The following is a 27,919-nucleotide window of genomic DNA, read 5'->3' on the forward strand; positions in this document are numbered from 1 at the left end:
CATCAGAGCATTACTGAATTGTAATATGATCATTTAAATCTTAGATTAACTCAATTCAATCCTAGTCTGATTTCTTCTGAAACTACACTCGCCTTTGAACAGCCTGCTGTCAGATGACATTTGCAGAATTCTCCCGGACTGCATGCGAAAGCTGATGATTGTTTGCTAGAATGTCTCTGTGTACTTATGAAACAGTATCTGTGCCTCAGGAATGGTCCCCCCTCCCTATGTGTGTTCTATGATGTGGAGACCTCCAGTAACCCGTAGTGCACCAGTGGCTCTGTCTCTCCTATGGATAGTGCTGTACTTAATTCTGAGCTCTTCCTTCTGTATAACAGTCATGTTCCACGCCCTATTTCTTTACTCTCCCACACCTAGATGTGAGGAAAATGTGGTAGAAGTAATCCGTAAGCTTTTTTGATGGCCAGTCCCATCAGTCCAGTCAAGTCTATATTCTTGGTTGTGATATACAGACTTGCTGGATTCCCCAATGTGGTATTAAGAAATTTTCTTCTTCCAGGGACTATAAACTCTTAGACATTTAGAGCACTTTTTGCCTAGATTAAAAACAAATCTAGTTGGTCACTTTGCATAGGTGTTTTATAACAGATCTGTAGTTAACGAAATAAAAAATTGCCATTAATGGTATTCTACATAAAACACATAGTTTCAAACTGTTCACTATTTAGAAAGTTTGTTCCTGTCTCAGCAGATTTTCTACAGTCCTGATTCCCCCTTTAGTGGTTTTATAACAATCACTGTATAAAACGCTGACCCACACTTGCTCTCTTTTGCCTGAAGATAAGCCCTCGGGACATCTTGTTGAATAGGGCTATTGGTTGAAAAAGTGTAATTGAGTTCAGAGTGGAGCTGGAGACTGTATCAATGCAGGAAACTATACCCCATAAAATATTAGATTCGTAGTCCAAAACTGGAATATAGATGAATTGGGAGTTCATTACGCAAGTGAAATAAGGCATTCACAGAAGGATATGCTGCCTGAGTCCACACACATGAGGTGTCTAAAGTCGTCCAACTCAGAAGCAGGGGGTAGAATGTCAGTTGATGGGGCCAGGGACAGGTGGAAATGGGGAGCTATTGTTCAACAGGTGTAACATTTCAGTTACACAAGAGGAGCGATTTCTAGAGATCTGCTGTCCAACATCATGACACTAGTTTACAGTCCTATACCACACACTTTAAAGAAGTTGTCAAGAGGGTAGCTCCCAAGTTAAGTGTTCTTACCACAATTAAAAAAAAAAGCTAACAGGGAAAAAAACATTTTTTGTTTGGTTTTGCTGCATGTTACACAGGCCTTTACATTTCTTTAGTAAGTGGTAACCAGAATTGTTTTATATGAACTCAAAAATGAAGTAAGCATGAATCAGATAACCTATATCACATAATCTATATCATTCTCATTAGCATTGTTTGTAATCCCTTCCCCCTCTCCTTCCATTGTTATGGTAAAAAGAATGAACATGCGTATCCTCCAGATAGTGCAGGATTTGTCTATTTCTGAATTTGAGGTTGTTTCCTGCAATGCTTGCATATGTAAACCATAAAAGTGTTAAAATTTATAGACATCAATCATGGTGTTAAATACTGTTCATATTCTTTACCCTTTCTCTGATTTGGTTCAAAAATGATTTTTAATTAAAAATAGCTTGAGTAACAGTATAGAGTGTAAATAGTATAGAGTGTAAACAGTATAGAGTGTAATATTATGTAGTTCACTATAAACAACAGTAACTATTTATAACAAAACCTAACTATAAATTTGATAAAATAAATAAATTTAGGTAGTTCATATACCAAGGGAAAGAAGAGGATTATAATTTAGACATTGCCCTCTCTTTCTGTATTTTACTTCATTCCTGAGTAGAAAGACTGAATTTAGGAGCAGCCAGAAATCATAGAGACAGAGTTTAAAAGCTCTTCTCTTTTTAGTAACTTTTGTGCCTGCTTTAAATTGATCATTTGTTTCATCAGCTAATCCTCAAGTAGAGGGCATGTCCTTTCCACTTGCAGAATTCTCTTACATAAGTTGAATTCCCTCCTTATCACCTCAAGCCAATAAGCACTTTATTTTCTTTTTTGTTTGTTGTTAGGAAAAAGAGGGGGGAAAAATCAGCTCATAACTATTTGCTGGAGCTGTCTGCATTTTAATCCCAGACTATGAACGGACATCAGAGTGCCCTTATGATATTTTGCACAAAGGCTCAGTGTTCATGGCTCTACTCAGAGAACCCAAAATAGCATTCAGTAAGCAGTGACATACTGAGGGTCTTGGTACTACAAGCACAAGTGTCTGTAACTCGGAGCAATGTGGCACATGTAAGGTTCCAGGAGAAGCCTGTGAAGCAAAATCGGGGCAAACTCTCCTACTATTCTTCCTGTGGTTCACGTGAATTTTGAATTTCAGTCTCTTCAGACCTTATTGAAGATATACAGGTAAGAATGTGATCAGCAGGCAAGTATTAATTATATAAGCTAACTCAAAGAAAATAGAGTGAAAAAGTAATTGAAAAACTAATTTCCACTTCATAAGGGAAAAATTTCTAAAAATCTCTAAACTTGGCGTGTACATTGAACATTCTCTAAAACAAAGATCAATTTAGCATCTCTGCAATTCAGATTCAGGAAAATAAAAGTTCTTTATATCTAGAAAATTTAAAACAAGTTTCTTGGGAGGAACGTAGCATCTTTCTCCAGGATTTTGTTTCTTAATTTTTTAAAAAATATTTACCACTCTACTATCAGATGCCATGTCAAGGTTTAAAGTTATAAACCTTAAAGATATGTGGAAATATTTATTTATAGAATAAATATTTTAAATAATAAATTATTTATTTCTTAGTAAATGATATTCATTGTGGAGATTTCCACATATTTGAATAAAATTATATGTTTCTTTGGAGAATAATTTCTTATTAAAGTTGACATATACTTATTTTATTTTCTTTATTTTTGTCAGGGTTTTTTGGTTATCAAATTTTTCATTGACTTTCAAAAATTCTTAAAGTGAAAAAGCTTAAGTAATTAAGAATGTTACAAAAATAATAATAATAAAAGCAAATTATTGAGCACATTATGAATATAAATACATACATATTCAAACATGTACACATATTAGCTTTCAATCTATTATATCCATTACATGAAGGTTAATTCATCAAATATGAAATACACAAAACTAAAAATTAAGAAAATGCAAATTGTGAAAGGGATTTATTATTGTCTCAATTCTGATTTGTTGCAAGCAATTTTAATTGGGTTATTAATTTTAATAAAATATTTCAATGTAAATTTGCCAAAGCATTTAGTAAATCTATAACTAGCATATGAAATAACATATTAAAAAGTTAACAAAATGTATAAGTAGAATGTCAAAGTGTTTCTCAGATTATGTAAATTTATATATAGTTCAGTTCTATCAATCAGTTTATTTTTTTAATTACTATATCCTGAGAGAAGACTTTATTTGCATAAAATATTTGCTAATTTATAATTATAATTAAGATATATCTATATATTAGATCTATTTGCAATATCAAATAAAGTAATAAAATAGTATACTTTCATATAATATTATTTATTTCAAAGTACTTTAAATGTCTAAATATCACTAATATGCAAACAAATATTTATAATTTTAAATTTGAAAATATTTAGATTTAAATATAATCTGAATATTTTTGTTTACCAAATATTTTTAACAAAATATTTAAAAATATTTCCAATAAGAATAAACATACAAATTGATAGGTCTAGAATTGCTTAAATTTTTAAATAATGAGTTTATGAAATCTAGAAATCATTTGCTCTCATCTTCTTTATATGTGTTTTCTTTAGCAACACTTCTACCGATGACTGAAATGAATCAGATCATTAGGTAAATTATATAAAATTTTTACAGTTTCAATTTAGCATGTTTTTTACTTGTTTCCTTTTTTGGTTAAACACATACACTTTCACACAATTTTTAGAAATCTTAAAGCATAGATTATCTACTTATGCATTTTGTTTTATTTTGTTTTCTCTTTTGAAATATTTTTAAGGTACTTATCTCCAGAAAATTTTTAAAAATTATTCAATTAAATTATCATAAACTGAAGTTGCTTTAAACTGACATGTACAAATTCTTCCCATGCATTCATAAGAAATCTATTGCTTAGAAGTTTATCATAATATACACATGTAATTTGATAAATAATAATCAATAACTAATTATGAACTTTTTGCCAGTCATGCTCTTAGCATTATTTTATATGTAAAGTGTTATAGTATAGTATTTGACAAGTTATTAAGTAGTAATGCAATAAGAATAAATGCATTACACAGTTTAAAAGAAGATATTGATTTTCATATCCCTTTCTTTAGATTAGGATTCATTGATACTGACCATAATATTTGAGGACTATGCTGATGAACATGAGGAATTGGAACTTTTATATTTTGTTGTCATGATGACTTTCCTTAAAAACTATGATCATCTAATACCTGTATCTTTGTTTTGGTGTAACAGATTAAGGATAAAACACAAATACAGAACTTCATAACCCATATGAATCCTTTCTTTCTCACAGTGCTGGTAACAACTCATAATTTGAGAAATGAATGAGTTACTTTTGCCATACTGACCAGAAAGATGTTTGACCTTTCTTTTAAAGGCTCACAGTGTTAGAGTTTTGCTGCCACCACTCAGTTAAGAGAATTCAGTTCAAATGCTCTAAAAATCTACCTTTTCACAACTTCTAGAAAACTAGTTTCTTTTTGAGACAATGCATGCCCTTTTGAAATAATGCATGAATATTCAGAAGTGATCCAGTCAGACAATTCTTGTTTCACATTAAAAAAAAAAAAGTGGCTCTAGAATTAGTAAAGTAGAAATATTTTTGTCAGAAGTTTGTCTCATTAATTAGTACTCAGTAAAAGACATTCAGGATCATCAAAAAACGTCTTACAGTTAAAGGACAGCATATAATTTTTCAGAGACTCTGCTTTGGCATCTGAAATCAAGTTTGAAATGTTATCATAGAACAGTGAGTTATCAACATACAAGATCAGTACATTTACATTTTTTTCTGCTCCTTCCTTCTAAGAACTTAGATGATAAATGAATTTCGTAAATTAGCAGGATAGTATATTAAGGTGGGAGTACTTTTGGCACATCAGTTACAGCTAAAAATAGCCTAGGTAATTTTCTCTAAGTGCAAAATTTAGAAATGTCATTTCTGTGGAAATGAGGAAGTTGTACATAAATCATGGGAAAGGAAAATGCCATCGTTTTTCTGCCTTTAAGTTGAATTATAGCTGAATTGTTTTCAAGAGTTTGCCATCTATTTTATTCTTAAAAATCTCTAGTGGAGCATCAATGACCTCCTTTTTTAAGAGATTTGGGTTTTTTTGTTTTGTTTTGGTTTTGGCCACGAGGCTCGTGGAATGTTAAGTTTGCTGAACCCAGGCTCTGAGCAGTGAAAGCACAGAGTCCTAACCACTGGGCCCCTAGAGAATTCTCATTACCTCTTTTTTGTTTGTTTGTTTTGAAGTTAGTTGATTTACAATGTTGTGTTAATTTCTATTGTACAAAAAGTGATTCACGCACATTCCCTTCTCTATTCCCTTCTCCAGAAGATCTTCCTGACCCATTCTGAATTGCAGGTGAATTCTTTACTGTCTGAGCCACCAGGGAAGCCCTCTTTTTCATATTATTTCCCTTTATGATTTATCACAGGATATTGAATACAGTTTCCTATATTATACAGGAGGACTTTGTTGTTCACACATTCTCTGCATGATAGTTCACATCTGCTACAAACCCCCAATCATCCTTCCCTCACCATCCTCCCCTGGCAGTCACAAGTTTCCTCTCTCATGTCTCTGAGTCTGCTTCTGTTTCATAGATAAGTTCATTTGTGTTATCTTTTATTTTTTATTGTATTTTTGAAGCATCTTTACATATCACTCATTTAATTGCCCTACAAATGAGCTCTCAAACACTGTAATTTCTATGTTAAAAATTGTTTATTAATTCCAAATGGGTAGAGACATGTATCTGCTTTCCTGTCATTTGCAACTCCTTCGAGAGGCACATCTACCATTGGAACTCATCTCGACCTTTACTCACTCTTCAATTCACTCTTTTCTAATTCTTGAGAAACACTTATAAAATTCTTGAGCTATTCATCACGAGGCACCAGCCACTGGTTTTTGTTTTTAATTAATGCAAAGAAGCCAAATCTGGACACTTCAGGTACACATTAGCACTTGTTATAGACTCCTCTGGTGGTGAGTTAAAGAAGATATCTATTTTTCATGTTCATTTGTAATACTGATTTTTCTTATTAAATATAACTCACTATCAAACTCTACTTTCTGGATAGCATATAGTTTCTCTACCAAGAAACTATGTAACTATCATTGTCATCAGTTCAGTTCAGTCGCTAAGTCGTGTCCGACTCTTTGCGACCCCATGAATCGCAGCACGCCAGGCCTCCCTGTCCATCACCAACTCCCGGAGTTCACCCAGACTCACGTCCATCGAGTCAGTGATGCCATCCAGCCATCTCATCCTCTGTCGTCCCTTTCTCTGTCCAAAACCTCTTTAAACATTGACTGGTTGTATATGTCAAAAATTGCTCAACTAGCTTCAACAATTAGAACAGTCTTTTGGACTCTGTGGGAGAGGGAGAGGGTGGGATGATTTGGGAGAATGGAACTGAAACATGTATAATATCATATATGAAATGAGTCACCAGTCCAGGTTCGATGCACGATACTGGATGCTTGGGGCTGGTGCACTGGGATGACCCAGAGGGATGGTATGGGGAGGGAGGAGGAAGGAGGGTTCAGGATGGGGAACACGTGTATACCTGTGGCGGATTCATGTTGATATATGGCAAAACCAAAACAATATTGTAAAGTTAAAAAATAAAATAAAAAAGATTTCCAAATTTTTTACACAATAAACAATGCATCACAATAATGCATTGCATTTCTAAATGCCAGTTTATTTCTGTAGGACAGAGTTTTGGACCTGAGTTTAGTAGATTAAACAGTCTGAAATTCTTAACATTCTTGGAAGATATTTTCTAATTTCAAAATATCATTCCAAGTTATTTTGCTGGTATGAATAACAACTAATAACAAGAAGCTATGGATTAGGAATTTAGAGGTCATAGGAGATTAGTGCATATCTTTGAAAGATTTATGAGGTAGAATTGACCATAGATGAAGCTTGAATATGCATGAGAGGTAAAGGAGGAAAACATTAAACAGGGAATTTTTATTCAACTGAGAGTTTCTGAGTGGAGGCTGGTTTTATTTGGTGAAAGAAACAACATAATCATGATGTGGAGGGCCCACTCCAGTATTCTTGCCAGAAAAATCTCATGGACAGAGGAGCCTGGTGGGCTACTGTCCCCAGGGCCAAGAGTCAGACACAACTGAAGTGACTGAGCACACATGCACGCAATGATAGAGAATGAAGAATAAAAGATGATTATCGAGGTGCCTCTTGGAAAATAGGTTTGTAGATCAGGAAATAGATATGTATAGACTATTCAGGAGATTGCTTTGTGATGCTTCAGTATATAAACATTAACTGAAGCTGGAAAACCAAGAGATAAACATGTACTGAATGAGCAAAAAATTTTTTAAGAATGGACCTTCAGAATTTAGGGCAAGAAAATGAGATGGAGATTCTACAGGCAAAAGAGAAACACAAATGTGTACGGAGATTTGCAAACCAAAAAAGGGAGCATTTATAAAAGGAATGTGGTTATTGTGAAGGCAACAATATGTTATACCACTGTGAAGCTAATCTTACAGTAATAAATAAAAGTGGTTTTTAGATTTTGTTAAAATATAATGGAAAATTTCCTTTTGATCTTGATAGATTGGTTGCATTGCACTATTAGGGTGGGGGAAAGCTAAATTGCACTTTTCTGTAGACTGAATGAGAGAACGTGAAGACAGTGAATGGACATTTATTCTGTAATATTTCCCCTCCATTTGCTTTAATATTTACTTTTGGATGTTGTGCCTTTTGAATTCGTGTTCTAATTTCCTGATCTTTTCTATCCAATTTTCGATATCTATGCATCATTATTCTAGTACCTAAGAGATCTTCTCATATTTATCGTTTAACCACCCCTCCCCCCACCTTTTAAAAACTAGTCACTAGATTCAACTTCATTAGATGTTTTTTTTTTCTGGCAATGACTAAGGTGATTGATTTAGACCTCCCCAAATATCATTCCGGGCTTCCCTGGTGGCTTGGTGGTAAAAATCCTCCTGCCAATGTAAGAAGTCCAGTTCGATCCCTGGGTCAGAAAAATCCCCTAGAGAAAGACATGACAACTCACTCCAGTATTTTTGCCTGGCAAATCCTATGGACAGTAAGTTTCTACTCCAAAACCTGATTTTTCACATAATAGAAACTGTGTACATTAGCTTGCTGTGTGTGCTTAGTCACTCAGTTGCGTCTGACTCTTTGTGACCATTTGGACTGCAGCCTTCCAAACTCCTCTGTCATTTGTATGCAGCCTGCAGCAAGTACTTCCTATTATTCTTGTCCTGTCTTGGAAGGAGTTCTTTTCTCTACGATTTAAGCAGCATTCATATTGACAGTTAACGCCTTTGATTTTTTATTCCTGTGGTAATGGGGATTTACTACTGATTCTCTTATACACTCTAAGGATGGATTAATTAGAGGGTTCTGAAGAAATCTGGGATTACAAACGTTTAATGGCTTGTTTTATGGCCTAATACTAACTACCTTTGTTTTGCATTTGGCATGCTCCTGGTGCAGTCCCAATTCTTTTTACCTGACTTATCACAACATATACAGAAGTCAGGTATGTTATCTCATTTTGCAGTTGGAGAAACTCAATCTGAGAGTGTTTAAGTACCTTAGTTAGTTATGCATGCATGCTGAGTTGCTTCAGTCGTGGCCTACTCTTTGCGACCCCAGGGACTGTAGCCCGCCAGGCTCCTCTCTCCATGGGATTCTCTAGGTTAGAAAACGAGTGGGTTGCCATTCCCTTCTCCAGGGAATCTTCCTGACCCAGGGATCCAACCAGTGTCTCTTACATCTCCTGCATTGGCAGGCAGGTTCTTTACCGCTAGAGCTGGTTGGGAAGCCATACCTTAGTTAGTACCATACATTTTATTTAGATTCTTCTTAATAGCAATAATTTAATGTTACTAAATGAGAATTTAAATAAATAATATAATTAAGAAAAAGAACCAGTTGAAAATTACACAGCTGATTTAATTATTTACTTCATGTCATACCTTTGTCTACTATTACACATTCTCAGTCATTACTATTCATAATAACCATCCATTCTAGATATAATTTGTCAACCAGAAGGTTACTGCTACATGATCAGAGCCATACAGTAAAGTCAAGCTGAGAACTAGAGCAAATTGTTCTCTTGAAGACAGAGGAAGCAGGATAAGGTGGGAAATGTCTGCCTGGAACATCCATCTGACCACATAGTGCACCTCTATCCTAAGAACGGTCTCCAGACAGGCGCTTAGATAACACAGGGCATACACAAGACCATCAATCGAGCTGTGGGAAAATATAAGAATTTCTATTTTTGTTGATGCTTTATCTCCTTTTGCATTTCATTTTTCCGTGTGTCTTGTGAAATATCTGTATAGTCATAGAAGTTATAGAAGTAAATGATTAGTATACACATGCGCAGCAAACGCTGGAGTCCACCTGAAGCGTTTTTCTTTTCCTGCTAAGAGTGTAAAACATGAAAGTTAGGAAACCACTGCTCTAAAAATAAACCCTGGCCCATATCTACACACGTATTTCTTTTCCAATATATTATCCATATTCCAAAATCCTTCAGGCACATTGGTTAAAGGTACCCACTCAGAAGGAAGCAAGTGCCCTGAGTTTAACTCCAACCCCACCCCACAAGGCTAAGCAAAATTGCTAACCTACATATGCACATTTTCTGCATTCATAACATAGCACATAGAATGCATACCGTAGAAATGTTGTAAGACAAGTCATTTAAAAATGGCATAGTATTTGTATAGTCATAAGCATGGATTAAGCATTCAATATTAGTTAGATAACATGATGATAATAATGATGAAGATGATGATGGCGGTGGTAGTGTCCTCAGTCTATTTGCCTTAGAATCACCTTTAGAGACTGTTAAAAATACCTCACTGAATCAGAAACTGTGGAGTGGAAAATCCACATTTTATCCCAGTTTTCATTTCAAACTAATGTAAAGTAAGTGTGTAAATCATTTCCTGCAGCTAGAGGGAACGAACCAAGCAAGTTACTGTTTACACACAAAAAGATTAAGGGATTCTCTTCATGCATAGTAAAAAATTTTCAACTAGAGAACATGTAATCAGGTCCAACATAAAATAAAAGAATTGTCACATAAGTTCACAGTTTAGTGTAAAAACCATTACTACCATTTTCAAAAAAGTATTTTTGCTTAAATGCTTTTAATATTTCACCCAGTTCATCTGCGTCCAATACTATATGGTTCTATGAAACTATTTTATGAATTTTAAAATTTTGCTTTGATCCTACACACACAGATACACATACACACATAGACACACACACAAGCAAAATAGCAGAGTCTATGACTTTAAACTTTCTTTTCATTCACTAAGATTTGGGTCTTTAAAAAATTCATGTTTATATTATGCCTTTTTCAATAACAAAATCATATTTTCCACACCATTTGGCAGTGGTGCTTACTAAGTATTGCTTTTGATGGTAGAATAAATTTATAGATATTATAGTTATAAAGAAGATGTACTGAAAAAATTGATAATTGAAGAAAGGAACATTTGGTTGATATATTTGACTAGGCTTTATGTAGCTACTAATACAACATCAGCAAAAATTGTCAGAGTACAACTATGTCTTTATTTACTATAGTAAGAAGTGGCTAAAAAGATTTCCAATAAGTGGAAGACAAAATAATATATTTACAATGGAAATTGAGGACTAAATAATAAATGTTGCAATAAATTCTTGAGAGACTAGAATATATTGTTGATAAGAAAGAAAATATTTTTTACTTTATCTTGTCTTTGTAGAGATATATAAGTTCAAATCGACAGGTGGTATTTATGTAATGAAAACAATTAACCAATAATGTTGTATAATCACACAAAACAATGTTTTAGGTGAAAAATGCCTCATTTGCATGATTCCATGATTGTGGAATTCCCAACTCTTTAATTTATGGGTACAAAGCTTTTCATTAAACATTGATGGTAAATAAATAAAGAGAAAACAACTCAAATCTCCCTCAATAGGCAATGAGTATATAATTGAGATTTCTTCATATGTCAGTATAATCCTAATCAGTGGCAATGAATGCACTGGGTCTATATATATCAATACAGATGAGTCTAACTCATAGATTAAATATTCAATTTGAGAAAGGCTTTACATGATATCTCATTCATGCAGATTTTTAAATGCTGAATATATGTTATTTATAAACATCCATAGAGTAGATTTTTTTATCTATAGAAAAAAAAATCTCTTTATATTCAAGATAATAGTTATCTTTTTGGTGGAAAAGGAGGAAGATTCATAATATTTCATTATGTAAATATTAACATTAAAATACAAAAAGTTAATACTTTAAAAGTTTTATAACACTCATTTTGCTCAAAGAAAAAAATACTTATCAAAGTAGACTAATAAGTAATTGCTGAATTTTAGATGGAATTCCAATTGTTTTTAATATGTTTACATGTGTGTATGTATAGATATGTAGTATAATTATGTATACACATTTTAATTACATGAGAATATAATATGTATTATAAATAATATATTATACACATATTGCTTTAATGTGTGTGAGTGTTTGTGTGTGTGTTGTGTGTGTGTAACAAATTTTTGTGTGTGTAACAAGTTTTTGTGTGTGTTTGAGACTTGGGATTTGATATACAACGTATAATTGGGAATAGTTCATGGATAGGTGCACTTTCTTTTTGAAAATTTTAGACCCACCACTATTTTATGAATGTATGAATGTAGATTTATTTTTAGTTATATATTTCTTTTTGTATATGCTGCTCTCAACTACCTTTCATCTTTGTAATCATACATAAAGTAAAATCAATAGTAAAATATTGAATTATTTACAGTAAAATTTTATGTCTATTTTTCCTGTTTTAAATGTTAATTAATATCATAGAATATAAACAGCCAACAAAGAAATATTTTCTGCTTGCCACCTCAGATCATAGAAATGGTACCAGAGGGAACATCAGTCTATCTATCTATATATCTATATCAAATATAGCTCCAAACAGAAAAATTAATACCTTAATTAAATTATCTCAGAAAGTAAAGATATATATTATCTACCCCCTGGAGGGGGGAGAGAGAGGGGGGAAGACTAAAATCTGTTATATTCCAGGAAATTCATTATCCTAGCTAACCTTAAGTTTAAAAGTCATTCATTATAACTTTGATGAAATGAAGTTTCCTTTTAAGTTTTGTTTTTAATGGAATACCCCCAGCTGATTTTAGTATTTTATACATTGCAGTCATACATGTAGAATATCCTGGTATTAAATGCTTGAGAGTTTTACCCAAATCAGAATGCACCAGATAGATGAGGAAATCCCAAATAAAAACATACTCAGTATAAAATATTTTAAGCATATGCTTTAAAAATACTGAAGAAATGGCAGAGGAATTAATTCAGGACCTAATATTGTGGAGAAAATATCCCAGAAAAATGAGGACTGAACTGAACTAGAGAAACGAAGATTTGATATAATGCAGAAGAAGTTAACTGAATTATACAGGCTATGGAGATTTGTGGCCCGTTTGACTATGCTTAATATCTTGGAAATTACTTAACTTGGGCAGCTATTTGAAATAATGTTTTTGAAATTAATATGCAAATACACTTGTCCCTGGGCACATCATATTTCTCTCCATCTCTGACCCTATTCAACTTCTTGTATCCTTTTAGGTTAGGCATTTTTATCTCTTCTGTTACTCTGACAAGTCTTTATTCCAGCTATTATCTATAGCTGGCCTCTGTGACCTCCTTTCTCTCATTACTTTCTATAAGCTCACTTTCATCTTTCTTCTCTTTTTAAATGGGAGTTAATAATTAGTATTGAATTAAAGGAATATTAACTGGAAAATACAGGGAGTACCTCCTATGTTGTTAAGAATCTAGTTGGTGATTTTATTGGGGTGCTAAGCTAGTTAACCAAGTTCTCAGCAATCTCATACCACAGATGCTTGAGTCAGTGGACGGTACAGTCACTCATTGTCTCAAGCTTGACTGAAACTCCATCCTCTCATACTACAGCATCTGGTTGCCCAAGAAAGGAAAGATAAAGACAAGAGAACTATTCAAATGTCTTTTACTGCTTCTGTTCTGAAACACAGATGTATGGTTTCTACTTATATTTCATTAACAAAATAAAATGCATCAGTTCAGTTCAGTTCAGTCACTCAGTCGTGTCCGACTCTTTGTGACCCCATGAATCGCAGCACGCTAGGCCTCCCTGTCCATCACCAACTCCCAGAGTTCACTCAAACTCATGTCCATCGAGTTGGTGATCCCATCCAGCCATCTCATCTTCTGTGGTCCCCTTCTCCTCCTGCCCCCAATCCCTCCCAGCATCAGGGTCTTTTCCAATGAGTCAACTCTTTGCGTGAGGTGGCCAAAGTATTGGAGTTTCAGCCTCAGCATCAGTCCTTCCAAAGAACACCCAGGACTGGTCTCCTTTAGGATGGACTGGTTGGATCTCGTTGTAGTCCAGGGGACTCTCAAGAGTCTTCTCCAAAGCATGTTCAATTGATGTTCAAAAGCATCAATTCTTCGGCACTCAGCTTTCTTCACAGTCTAACTCTCATATCCATACATGGCCACTGGAAAAACAATAGCCTTGACTTAGACAGACCTTTGTTGGCAAAGTAATGTCTCTGCTTTTGAATATGCTATCTAGGTTGGTCATAACTTTCCTTCCAAGGAGCAAACGTGTTTTAATTTCATGGTTGCAATCACCATCTGAAGTGATTCTGGAGTCCAAAAAAATAAAGTCTGACACTGTTTCCACTGTTTCCCCATCAATTTCCCATGAAGTGATGGGACCAAATGCCATGATCTTCGTTTTCTGAATGTTGAGCTTTAAGCCAACTTTTTCACTCTCCTCTTTCACTTTCATCAAGAGGCTTTTTAGTTCTTCACTTTCTGCCATAAGGGTGGTGTCATCTGCATATCTGAGGTTATAGATATTTCTCCTGGCAATCTTGATTCCAGCTTGTGCTTCTTCCAGCTCATCGTTTTTCATGATGTACTCTACATATAAGTTAAATAAGAAGTGTGACAATATACAGCCTTGACGTACTCCTTTTCCTATTTGGAACCAGTTTGTTGTTCCATGTCCAGTTCTAACTGTTGCTTCCTGACCTGCATATAGGTTTCTCAAGAGGCAGGTCAAGTGGTCTAGTATTCCTATCTCTTTCAGAATTTTCCACAGTTTATTGTGATCCACACAAAGGCTTTGTCTTACCAATAAAGCAGAAATAGATGTTTTTCTGGAACTCTCTTGCTTTTTTGATGATCCAGTGGATGTTGGCAATCTGATCTCTGGTTCCTCTGCCTTTTCTAAAACTAGCTTGAACATCTGGAAGTTTACGGTTCATGTATTGCTGAAGCCTGGCTTGGAGAATTTTGAGCATTACTTTACTAGTGTGTGAGATGAGTGCAATTGTGCGGTAGTTTGGGCATTCTTTGGCATTGCCTTTCTTTGGGATTGGAATGAAAACTGACCTTTTCCAGGCCTGTGGCCACTGCTGAGTTTTCCAAATTTGCTGGCATATTGAGTGCAGCACTTTCACAGCATCATCTTTCAGGATAGCTCAACTGGAATAACATCAGCTCCACTAGCTTTATTCGTAGTGATGCTTTCAAAGGCCCACTTAACTTCACATTCCAGGATGTCTGGCTCTAGGTCAGTGATCACACCATCGTGATTATCTGAGTTGTGAAGATCTTTTTTGTACATTTTTTCTGTGTATTCTTGCTACCTCTTCTCAATATTCTACTTCTGTTAGGTCCATATCATTTCTGTCCTTTATCGAGCCCATCTGTGCATGAAATGTTCCCTTGGTATCTCTGATTTTCTTGAAGAGATCCCTAGTCTTTCCCATTCTGTTGTTTTCCTCTGTTTCTTTGCATTGATCTTGAGGAAGGTTTTCTTATCTCTCCTTGCTATTCTTTGGAACTCTGCATTCAGATGCTTATATCTTTCCTTTTCTCCTTTGCTTTTCACTTCTCTTCTTTTCACAGCTATTTGTAAGGCCTCCTCAGACCTTGCTTTCTTGCATTTCTTTTCCATAGGGATGGTCTTGATCCCTGTCTCCTGTACAGTGTTACGAACCTCTGTCCATAGTTCATCAGGTGCTCTGTCTATCAGATCTAGTCCCTTAAATCTATTTCTCACTTCCCCTGTATAATCATAAAGGATTTGATTTAGGTCATACCTGCATGATCTAGTGGTTTTCCCTACTTTCTTCAATTTCAGTCTGAATTTGGCAATGAGTTCATGATCTGAGCCACAGTCAGATCCTGGTCTTGTTTTTGCTGATTGTATAGAGCTTCTGCAATTGTGGTAGGGATACTGGTAAGATATGATAATGTCTACCATAGCAATCAAAAGATTTTAGTTCCTTTTTTGCTCTCTTATTTCACATGCCAGTCACAGCCATTTCTGCTTACTAATTATTTAGATGTTAGAGATGGTTAAGGAAATCCTACAGAACTAAAGGTAGGCTTTTCTTAGAAACAGGGTGAAAGGGAAGATACCTTGTGGACAATTACAATGGTCTCTGAGACTGGAATCACCTCATGCTACTCAAAACCTTTGCCTATAATTTTTGCAGAAATCTCAACCTCAGTATTTCCAAACTGACCTAATCTCTTTTGAATTCCAGTTAGCCATCAAGTTTTGTTAATCCTGTTTGCATATTATTCATTGTGGTCCTCATTCATATTATCTATTTCTTGGAACTGTGATTGACCTGACTGTTGGAATACACTGAAGCCTTCAATTGGGCAACAAACTGTCATGGTGGATGGGAGAAACAGAACAAACATTTCAAAGTCCTGGAATTGCAGATGCCTTTCAGCACTCTTAGAGAATTAAAATTATTTCTTGAAAACTGACCTCATATTAACTAATGGTTAAAATAAATAAATATAAATCTAAAGGAAGACATTGAGCTGGGAAACACTACAGTAGGTAATAATAGAGTCCCCAAGATACTTCAACTGAAATAGTTCAAGAACTTAACACTTTTATATTATTAATATCCTTGCTTCTGCATTTAAGTAAGTGGTGGTTGTGGTTTAGTTTCTCTTGTGACCCCGTGGACTGAAACCCTCCAGAGTTCTCTGTCCATGGGATTTTCCTGGCAAGAATACTGGAGTGGGTTGTCATTTCCTTCTCCAGGGGACCTTCTGACCCAGGGATCGAACCCCAGTCTCCTGCATTGCAGGCAGATTCTTTACTGACTGAGCCACCAGGGAAGCCCATTTAAGTAAGTAGAGAAGCTTTAAATAGATTCACACAAGTGCAGAGTATCTTCTGAAAGGTACATTGAGGCAGTTCCACAACCTTGGAAAAAATGAACTTCAAGGCGCAGTCAGTAACCTTCCCCCACCCATCCTATAAGGAATGATAAAGTTGCTTATGGAATAAGGGGGGTTGTTAAGAGGCATTCCTTGTTTTTCTTTTATAAAAAGATCTGTCAAATTAAAAAAGAAAAAGGAAAAGGATTTCAAACTACTTCCTCTGTGATAATATTACCACTCACATCCCCCAGAGCCTCATTTTACTGCCTGTCCAGCCCTAAGGTTTTATAGAACTTGCTCGCTTCACACCTTTAGATCCTAATATGAAACATTAGATTTGCTTCTTTAAATTAATAAAGGGAAATATGTTATCTTATTTTTAAGTAGCACTTTAGAAACTAGGACTTTAAGAGTTTATTTTTTTAAGCTTTGGAACTTCCTGACCATTGCAAAGTATGTCTTTTGGTATGCTATTTTGGCCAAGCCTCCTCAGTGGTTTTCTGAAGACAGAGGCATTGTATTAACTGCCATCTGCTTGTCTCTTTGAGGAGCTGGCTAAGTTGAGCTTAGTTTCAGCTTTACACAAGCCTTTCAGAATACATTATATTTTATAAGTTTTCACAGATGGAATAATTATCTTTATATAACCAGGAAGAGGTCATAGAAAAGACAATTTGTAATTAGATTCAGTAACAAACTGTATAAGTGCATAGATTATCATATTTTTCATCCCTTAAGTCATAATTAGTCTTCTTTGAAAACATAATTGTTCTGAGTCACAGTGGGATCATTTTCAGCCTGTATATGCCCATCCAATATCACACATTGCTTCAAGCATGACAATGTTTATCTGTCATAGTCACTTAGCATTCTTGGAAAAAATAATGATATTCAAATCCTTTGAAAATACTTGTAGAACACATACATTAGGACAATGTATCCTACACTATGTTTGCAATAGTCATTTATAAGTTTTTATATGTGCATGAAGTTTGCAGAAATAATAGTAGTTGACTACTTCAAAGTTTAGAAATAAAGAAATCATTAGGTATTTACTACCCAGGTATAGGTTGCTATTTTTATAGAATTACTTAAAATACTTACATAACATATAGTGTGCATCAGACAGTATTCTGTGTACACTGACTCATTTAATCAAGATAACAACCCCAAGTGATATGCCTTATTTTCATTGTCATTTTTCATATGACAAAACTGAGGTATGTAGTGTTAGTCGCTCAGTCGTGTGCGGCTCTTTGTGATCCCATGGACTGAAGGTCCCCAGGTTCCTCTGCCCTTGGGATTTCCCAGGCGAGAATAGCTAAGCAGGTATTGCCCAGTCACACAGCAGTGGGTGGTGGGCCTGATCTTGTCATAGACATCTTTGGTCCACAGGTGGCGCTCTTAACCCCACTGAGCGGACTTAGAACATTGCGTTTCAACATATTTGGGAGAATCACCTCACTCAGGAAATAGTAAACTCTTGATCTTCAATATGGTGCTACATAACCTTACTTTATGTAAAATAACTTCATAATTCATTATAAAACTAGGTGTATATCTGTATAAACTAAATAAATATTAATACTAAAAAATAGAAATGCATATTCTTTTACTCCATTTATAATTCCTCAATTCAGAGATGATTTCTATTTGCATTTGAGGGCATAGTCTTCCAGGCTTTCTTCTCTGAATTTGTCTACATTTATGGTCAAATTAATGGAATCATTTTCTACGTAATTTCTTTCTTTCACCTAGCAAAGTGTTGCACCATATTTTCATTTCATTAAGTGCCTTTACAGCATAAGATTTTGTAGCTGAATAGCATTATGTTAACATGAATTTCAGACTTCCCTGGTAGCTCAGTTGGTAAAGAATCTGCCTGAAATGCAGGAGACCTGGGTTTGATTCCTGGGTTGGGAATATCTGCTGGAGAAGGGAATGGCAACTCACTCCAGTGTTCTTGCCTGGAGAATCCCATGGACAGAGGAGCCTGGCAGGCTACCGTCCATGGCCTCACAAAAGTTGGACACAACTTAGCAACTAAACCACCACCAACATGAATTTTGAAACTTATTTTTCATTCACTTGTTTCTTTGTCATCTATGAGAGCAATTTTTTATATCTTCTCCAAATAATTAAATACAAGGTATTCTGGGATTTTTCCAGTGTTTTGAAATTATACAGTGATAGAAAAATATAGAGAAATATATATGAGTTTATCTCCTGAAATACTGTATTAGAATATCTTTTTAGGTATTAAAAATAGAGCACTGTTTTATTCATTTATATTACATGTTTTCATGAGAATGTTATATGAAAAAAATTTCAGAAAATAAAGTTTTTTGACGGCAATCACACAAGAAAATACATATGAGAAATAGCCAGTGGACCTGCAATAGCTAAATTAAAATTGGATTACAAAACTGGTAAAGACATAGTTAAGTTTTATACATACTAACTGCATTGGCAACATGTAGTGAGGAATATAGTCCAAAAGGAGTTTGAGTGAACCTTCAGTAGAGAGTTATACAAAGATTTAGCCTTGAAGTTATAAGAATGAATCCCATTTTGGAAGCTTGTGGAAGGGAAAGAAAAGGTGAGATACCAGGTTTTTTTAAATGAGATTTTGCCAATGTGTATTTCATCAACTGAAATTTGTATCTTCCCATTGTGGAATATTTTGCATGGGCATTTTCAATCCTATCAATGCACAGCCTTCACATGGGGCTCATTAATCCACAGCCCTCCCCGAAAATGAGTGAAAGTCGTTCAGCTGTGTCTGACTCTTTGTGTCCCCATGGACTCCCCTCCCTGCTGCTCCAAAACAGAGTTCACAACAGCCAGCCCAGGAATGAATTGATTCTACATTTTAGGATACTGCACAAGTAGTGTTGGAGAAGGCTATAATGTCAAAGAGGGCTTAGGCGGTTTCAGCCACTACATTGTTTCATCTGTAGCATACACTCTCAATTCCACAGTAAATGAGTAAAATATAAGTCTAATGAGAATTCATAAACAGAACAAAGAAAAAGGTATTTTACATTCTAACTCTCTTAAGAAAGAGTTAACACATGCTTAATTATAATTTTTGGTTCAAAAATTGTCTTCCTTCTCACTTATATCTGCAAGCTATATCCACTCATTTCTTATTATATTCCTATTAGCAGTTCTGAGAAAGCCATTTAAAAGCCTTTATTTATAATGTCACTCTAAGATACTGCCAAGTTTCCCTTGATTTTTAAGAGATCACAAATAGGATTAAGTTTCTATATTTATCTGATCCACACTTCCCCAGCTCCAACTTTTATCTTCCCCCACACAGCCACCAAATCCATCATTCTGACTTATTCTTTCTCTGCTTTCTGACCTCAAGAATCTTTAGAGTAAGAGGGAAAATGATGGTCTAAAAGGAGATAATAGAAAACATTTTATTATGTCTAGTTTCAAGACTGGTCCAAAAGTTAAAATGCAATTTAAAGAACTTTATTCAGCTTTAAGAACATGAACTACCCAAGACAGGTGTCATACACAATGTCAGAAATCTATGCATTTCCTTTCTTCTATTCAGGAAAATGCAAAGTATAATGTAGACTCTATGACCTTAAAATTAGATATACAATCCTACTTCTATTTGCTATTATGTAGATCACTTAAAATTTCTCAATAGACATCCCTTCATGTGTGAGTATAATATATTATATGAAATACACTTTTATATATTAAAATCATGTGATTCTACTTGGATATATTATATTGATGCTTATAATAATATTGTTGTTCAAATATTAATAACTTTATTAGATAATATTGTGTTAATATCAATGCCACCTTATTTTAATATATTATATATTTTGAAAAATACTATACTATACATTTTATTTAATATTTACACATATGTCTAGATACTGGAACTGATATTAAATCCAAACAAGCTAATATGATTCAGAGTAATGGCATGTTTTTCTCTATATTGACATATTATGCATGGAGGGATAATATAAGTATATATACACATACTGTATAATATAGACAGTATTTTATACTGTATATAGTATAATTGTAATAATATATAATTATTATATAAATATAATAATAATTATATACATATAATATACAGTGTATGTATATACTGTATATAAGGGGGGATAGATATAAGTATATGTATACTTATAGCTGATACATTTTGTTGTACAGCAGAAACCAACACAACACTGTAAAGCAGTTATCCTCCAATCAAAAATAAAAATTTAACAAAGAAAGAAATATTATACAGATTTATATCCTGTATTCACTTGATTGGAAAATAAAACCAGGATTGCCGACGTAGGTCAGAAATGTCACTGGCTATTTCTCTAGGGCCCATTTCAGACATATTAATTGATAACAGTCTTCCTTATTAGCCTGAACTCAGCTCTGGGTATCTCTCATCTGACACCGCTGACAGCTGCCAACACTCTTCAATCAAAAAAGGACCATTATTTGCAACAATTTTTCCCTTCCCCTTAAATGTATGACCACTATAGGAAATTTGGAATATGGAAGATAGCAAACAAATCCACAATAGTTCATCATTCAAATATGCTTACTGCCACCATTTCATTCTATTTTTTTACTGTTTCATATGACAGGGTATTGTATTCCTATCTGTTTTGTTATGATACAGATGCATGAAATAGTGATAACTTAACTTTTAAATATTTCCGTCATATGCTTAAGCTGAAAAAATAACATAAGGTAGAACAGTCATTCAGGTTTAATGGATATTATGCTTTGATAGCTTTAGGTTGTATCAGAGGAGAAAAATGCCACAGATATTTCTAAACTTCAACTTAAACCGGTTTCTCTTTCTCCTATCATCTTAACTATCATAATAAATTCTGTGTATTATTTTTATTTTCCTAGACTTAGTTTAGAAAGCCAATTTATGAGAATAATTTATAATGTATCATCTTATAATTTTGAAACATTTGGTAGCATATGGTCCCTTAATTTGAACTTCAATTCTTTATACATTTTTTCCTACATAATTCGTTTATATTTGCCTCTAAGTGGACAAATTTTAAAAATTTTTTGAGATATAAAGTGGTAAAGAAAATAGCTGTTAGATTATAGATTAAACTAGCTTTTAAATATATACTAAATTTGGACAAATTATCTTCATCATGTCCATGTATGTGCTCAGTTGTGTCTGATCCTTCATGACCCTGTGGACTGTAGTCTACCAGGGTCCTGTGTCCATGGAATTTTCCAGGCAAGAATATTGGAGAAGGTTGCCATTTCCTTCTCTAGGAAATATTCCCAATGAAGAGATCAAACCAGAGTCTTTTGTGTCTCCTGCACTGCAGGTGAATTCTTTACCTTTGAGCCATCTGGTATGCCCATTTAGTGGTTGCCCAATTTTTAATTTCATTAACTTATTATGGAGTTCTGTTTTTTGTATATTTTCATCAACTGCTGGTACTAAAATATTTAAAACTTTCTGAGCATCATATTGATTTTACACATATAAAATAAATCATTGTTATTTTTATCGTTGAAAATATGTTTTAAATACAGTTGAAAATGCAGCGCAAATACTCATTAACCAATTTTAAGAATATTAACTATCAGGAGGACCAAAAATTATCAGTTCTTGACCAGAAAAACGACAACTAGCAAAATTAGCAATATTTTTATTTATCACCTAATAACCAATTCATATTAAATATTACAGATTCATAAAAATGTAAGGATAAGAATGTGTTTATACAAATCAAGGTCTAGACAATGACCTCACTTTACACTTGTTCTTGTGTCTTAAACATCTTTTAATCTAGCACAATATCTTCTTTTAAAACCCCACACTTTTTTTGTCAAACTACTAACATGTTGAAGCCTCCCCAGTCCCATCCCTCTACACTGTCACAGAACACACAGGCTTTGGGTTCCCTGCCTCATATAACAAATTCCCACTGACACTTTACATACGGTAATGCACATGTTTCAGTGCAAAAGGACAGACTTTTGGACACAGTGGGGTAAGGGGAGAGTGGAGATCTTCCCCACCCAGGGATTGAACCCGGGTCTCCTGTATTGCTTGTTTATTCTTTACTGTCTGAGCCAGCAGGGAAGCCCTAATGCATATGTTTGAGTGCAAAAGAACAGACTTCTGGATGCAATGGTCGGGAGGAAAAGGTAGGAAGATTTGAGAGAGTAGCATTGAAATCAGATTTTTTTAGCAGCAGTAATAAGATCCCTTGGAGAAGGAAATGGCAGCCCACTCCAGCATTCTTGCCTGGAAAATCCCATGGACCGCGGAGCCTGGTAGGCTACAGTCCATGGGGTAGCAAAGAGTCGGACACGACTGAGCGGCTTCAGTTTCACTTTCACTTTCAATGAGGGATAACTGACAGAACAAACCACACATATTCAAATTGATGTGGGTTTCTTTGGCATATTTATACTTCTGTGAGACCATCATCACAGTCAAGTTAATAAAGCCATCACTTCTCGATTTTCTCTTACGCTATGCTAAGTCACTTCAGTCGTGTCCGACTCTGTGTGACCCCATAGACAGCAGCCACCAGGCTCCCCCGTCCCTGGGATTCTCCAGGCAAGAACACTGGAGTAGGTTGCCATTTCCTTCTCCAATGTATGAAAGTGAGAAGTGAAAGTGAAGTCGCTCAGTCGTGTCCGACTCTTCGCGACCCCATGGATTGCAGCCCACCAGGCTCCGCCATCCATGGGATTCTCCAGGCAAAAGTACTGGAGTGGGGTCCCATTGCCTTCTCTGGATTTTCTCTTAAGACCCTTGGTATTCCCTGCTTCTTCTTCTCCTCCAGCTCCATGATCTCTCAAGAACTTACCTGTTTTCTGTCATTGTAATAGGTTTGAATTTTCTAGAATTATATACAGATGGAAACATACAATCTGAATTATCTTTTGTCAAGCTTCTTTCATTCAGCATAACTATTGGGGATGTTACTTTGTGCATCAATAGTTCATTTATTTTTACTACTGAGCACGATTACACCCCGTGGATGTACCACGCTTAATACATTGAATTGTTGCTAGGCATTTGATTTGTAGTCAGTTGGGCTATTTTAAATAAATCTGCTTTAAACATTCTGATAAATATCTTTGCATGGACGTGTAATTTTATTCATCTGGAGCAAATATCTGAGAATAGAATTGCTGGCTCATATGGCTGGTGTATATTTAAGTTTTTAACTTAAAAACCTGTTTTCTACACCGGTTGTGCCAGCTTCCATTCTCACCAGCAGTGCATGAAAACTATATCCCATTTGGTACTGCAATCTATAGTCTTAATTATTTTATGTTGATTGACTGTGCTTTTAATTTTCAGGGATTTTTATTGTTCAATTCACATTTCAATAGAGGAGGTCAGTGTTAACTACTCCACAATTATAACTATTTACTTCTTAGTTCTATTGATATTTGCTTCATGTATTCCAAAGCTCTGATATTAAATTCACTTATGTTGGGGAATGTTAGGCCTATTTGATAAATTTCCTTTTATAATCTTTATAAATGCTCTTGTTATGTCAGATGATATACTTCTTATCTTGAGGTCTTGTTTCTGAGATACTGATACATCATTTCAGCTAACATGATTATTATTTTATGGTACATTTTTCTCCTCCTTGTCCTTACAACCTATCTGTGTATTTATAATTACATGATTTGTTTAGTACTTTGTTGGGTTAAGTTTTTAAATTCCAAACTGACAAACACTGCATGTTATTTGCAGTGTTTTATTAATCTCATTTTACTGCAGTGACTTATTTGGTTGAATTTGCTATACAATCTTGAGTTTACTTCTTCTCCTGCAGTCTCCTGTTTATTATTGCACTAATAAAAATTTCTAGAATCTTACTTTCCCTTTCTTCGTCACATGATACGGCATTTTGTTTATTTTTAGTGATTGCTCTGGTGAATTTGGTGTGCATCCATCATTTCTCACAGCAGCCTACGTGAGCAATTGCTACATCACTTTATCTATAATGCAAGAAGTTGAATAATAGATAGTGTAATTTCCCACATCCCTTTATTTTCATCATTATCAGCATTGATTTTATTCTACATGTTATATACCCTGTAATATTGTTATTAATTTATAAATAGTAGGTATTTTAAAGTATTAATAAAAATACAAAATAGCCTTTTATATTTACTATACATATTTAATATTTCCTTCTAATTCGTTATTTTATGTTGGTCCACATGTCCTTCATTCTGAAGAGTTTCCAGTTAATAGTTTTACAGTGCAGTTGTGCTGTTGATTAATTCTAATGTGTTTTATATTACCTTGATTTTGAAGGATATATAATTATAGGTTGAAGGATTTTCTCTCAGAACTTTATATGTGTCACTCTCTTTTCATCAGTTATTTCTGATGAGCATTTAATGGACATTCTCATTGTTTCCCTTTTTATCCTAACATTTTATTTTTAGTAATTTTACAATAACATGATTTTTCTCTTACTTGTTTGTTGAGTGTCTTTTTAAATGTGATATTGTTCTGCACATTTGAAAAACCATTGGTTATTATTATTTTCTCTCCTTTCTCTTTTGGACTCCAGTGATATAGATGTTATACTACTTGAAATTGTTCCATAGTTATTGAAATTCTCTTTATTGTTAAAAATCATTTTTTCTGCTGCTGCTATTATCTCTCTACTTTAATTTGAATAATTTAAAAAATAATATTTAAAATCAATGGTATTTTCTTTTATAATGTTTGATCTTTTGATATAACCATTTTGATTTTAAATATTACATCATTCAGTTCTAGGAGTTTCTTTTTTTTTTCGTTCTTTGTTGTGTTTCTTTATGTGATCACTAAAATATTTGATTTAGACAGTTATCATCAATAACTGGCAAAACTTTAAAAGGAAGAGTGATGAGGAAATTCATAATAAATGATTCAAGTGCCAGTACATGAAGCTAATAATGAAACTTAGGAACAAGAACACATCAAGACTGGAAATAAAATATGACAAAAGTAAGAACTGTTTGCCTTCAGATATGAAGCAATATGAAATGTAGAGTATCAGTTATGAGTATTGTTGACAAATATGTAAAATTGCATCTAATCAAGATTCTACTAATTTAAAGTAAATAAAGAAGCACATTAAACCACACTGTGGGGATGCAGTCAGAAAAATCCATAATGTGCGAAAATCCATAAGATCAATAACTTTTCTCAACACATAAATGGAAAGAAAAGTTAAATTTAGAGTGATGAGTCTTGTGGATTAACTGAGATGTAACAAATGTCTCAACAAACTACATGGTGTGGAAATAGCTGAATCTTGACTCAAATATGTTTAAATAATTTTACTTTGAGTATTGTTTGAATATTTGATTGTATTGAAGACATTCTTAATTTTTAGTAGTCAATTTTGATTTTTAAAAAGGGTACATATATACACACACACACACACACACACACACACACATATATATATATGCCATGTGTGTCCAAGTTTGCTTGTATGTGTAATGAATCATTAAAATGATAGACATTTCAAATTGTTTTTAATATCAGGAAATAGGTGTGTATACAGATTAAGCAAGACTGATCCTGTCTTGATAATTTTGAACCTAAATGATGGTGTTTGTTATACTATTCTATGCTTAAATGTATGAAGATATCATAATATAAAGTTAACTATGATGGTATTTACCTGACATTTTATTTTTTTATTTTTTTAATTTTTTTATTTATTTATTTTTTACTTTACAATATTGTATTGGTTTTGCCATACATCAACATGCATCCACCACGGGTGTACACGTGTTCCCCATCCTGAACCCCCCCCACCTCCCGCCCCATACCATCCCTCTGGGTCATCCAAGTACACCAGCCCCAAGCTTCCTGTATCCTGCATCGAACCTGGACTGGCGATTTGTTTTTTATATGATATTATACATGTTTTAATGCCATTCTCCCAAATCATCCCCCCCTCCCTCTCCCACAGAGTCCAAAAGACTGTTCTATACATCTGTGTCTCTTTTGCTGTCTCACATACAGGGTTGTCGTTACCATCTTCCTAAATTCCATATATATGCATTACTATACTGTATTGGTGTTTTTCTTTCTGGCTTACTTCACTCTGTATAATAGGCTCCAGTTTCATCCACCTCATTGTAATACATATCACTGCTAGTGATAGTTTTCCAAATTTATACAAAATATCTTTTCATAAAGAAAACTGTACTTGTTCCAAATGTTTTCATTTTTCATTGCTATCAGAAATATGCGTTTTATCCATTTCTAAGCAACAGACATAATTAAAATTTCAAATATTGAACATAAGGGTGAAATTAATCTTTAATTTTTACCTCAGGTGAATTTTTTTCTTGATTTTCATTAAGTAAACAACAAAGAATATATCTTCTTGAAGGAATTAGAGAGGAACCATGGAATTCCCATTAACAACAGTATGTTCTTTATAATTAGCTTTTTTTAACACTCTTACTAACAGGAGTCAAAGACCTAAGAAATCTGTCAGGGACAATCACAGATATGTGGAGAAAATTCAAACAAGGTCATATGAAAAACTCCTAACTCAAAAAGATTTTATGACTTTTCTGTTGATTAGGGCACTGTTAAATCTGACAAAACTATTTTTCTTCCTTGAAAGTGAAAGTGAAGTCGCTCAGTCATGTCCAGATTTGTGTGACCCCGTGGACTGTAGCCTACCAGACTCCTTTCTCCATGGGATTCTCCAGGCAACAATACTGGAGTTGGTTGCCATTTCCTTCTTCAGGGATTTTTCTTCCTTAATCCCAAACAAGAGACTGGTTCCAAATAGGAAAAGGAGTACGTCAAGGCTGTATATTGTCACCCTGCTTATTTAACTTCTATGCAGAGTACATCATGAGGAATGCTGGGCTGGAAGAAGCACAAGCTGAAATCAAGATTGCTGGGAGAAATATCAATAACCTCAGATATGCAGATGACACCACCCTTATGGCAGAAAGTGAAGAGGAACTAAAAAGCCTCTTGATGAAAGTGAAAGAGGAGAGTGAAAAGGTTGGCTTAAAGCTCAACATTCAGAAAACGAAGATCATGGCATCTGGTCCCATCACTTTATGGGAAGTAGATGGGGAAACAGTGGAAACAGTGTCAGACTTTATTTTTGGGGGCTCCAAAATCACTGCAGATGGTGACTCCAGCTATGAAATTAAAAGACATTTACTCCTTGGAAGGAAAGTTATGACCAACCTAGACAGCATATTCAAAAGCAGAGACATTACTTTGCCAACAAAGGTTCGTCTAGTCA

The 27,919-nt window shown here is 34.3% G+C and overlaps 1 protein-coding gene across 1 annotated transcript in view; it reads left to right on the forward strand.

Annotated features, from left to right (window-relative positions):
- Nucleotides 1–2,178: 2,178 nt before the first annotated feature.
- Nucleotides 2,179–27,919, forward strand: part of CDH19 (cadherin 19) — an 80,887-nt gene continuing 55,146 nt past the window's right edge. Inside the window, exon 1 of the mRNA XM_061399564.1 lies at nucleotides 2,179–2,454. The gene's annotated coding sequence lies outside the window, so the exon portion shown is untranslated. The remainder of the gene's footprint in view (nucleotides 2,455–27,919) is intronic.

Source organism: Bos javanicus, chromosome 24 (genome assembly GCF_032452875.1).
Source record: "Bos javanicus breed banteng chromosome 24, ARS-OSU_banteng_1.0, whole genome shotgun sequence".
Taxonomy (NCBI): Eukaryota; Metazoa; Chordata; class Mammalia; order Artiodactyla; family Bovidae; genus Bos; species Bos javanicus.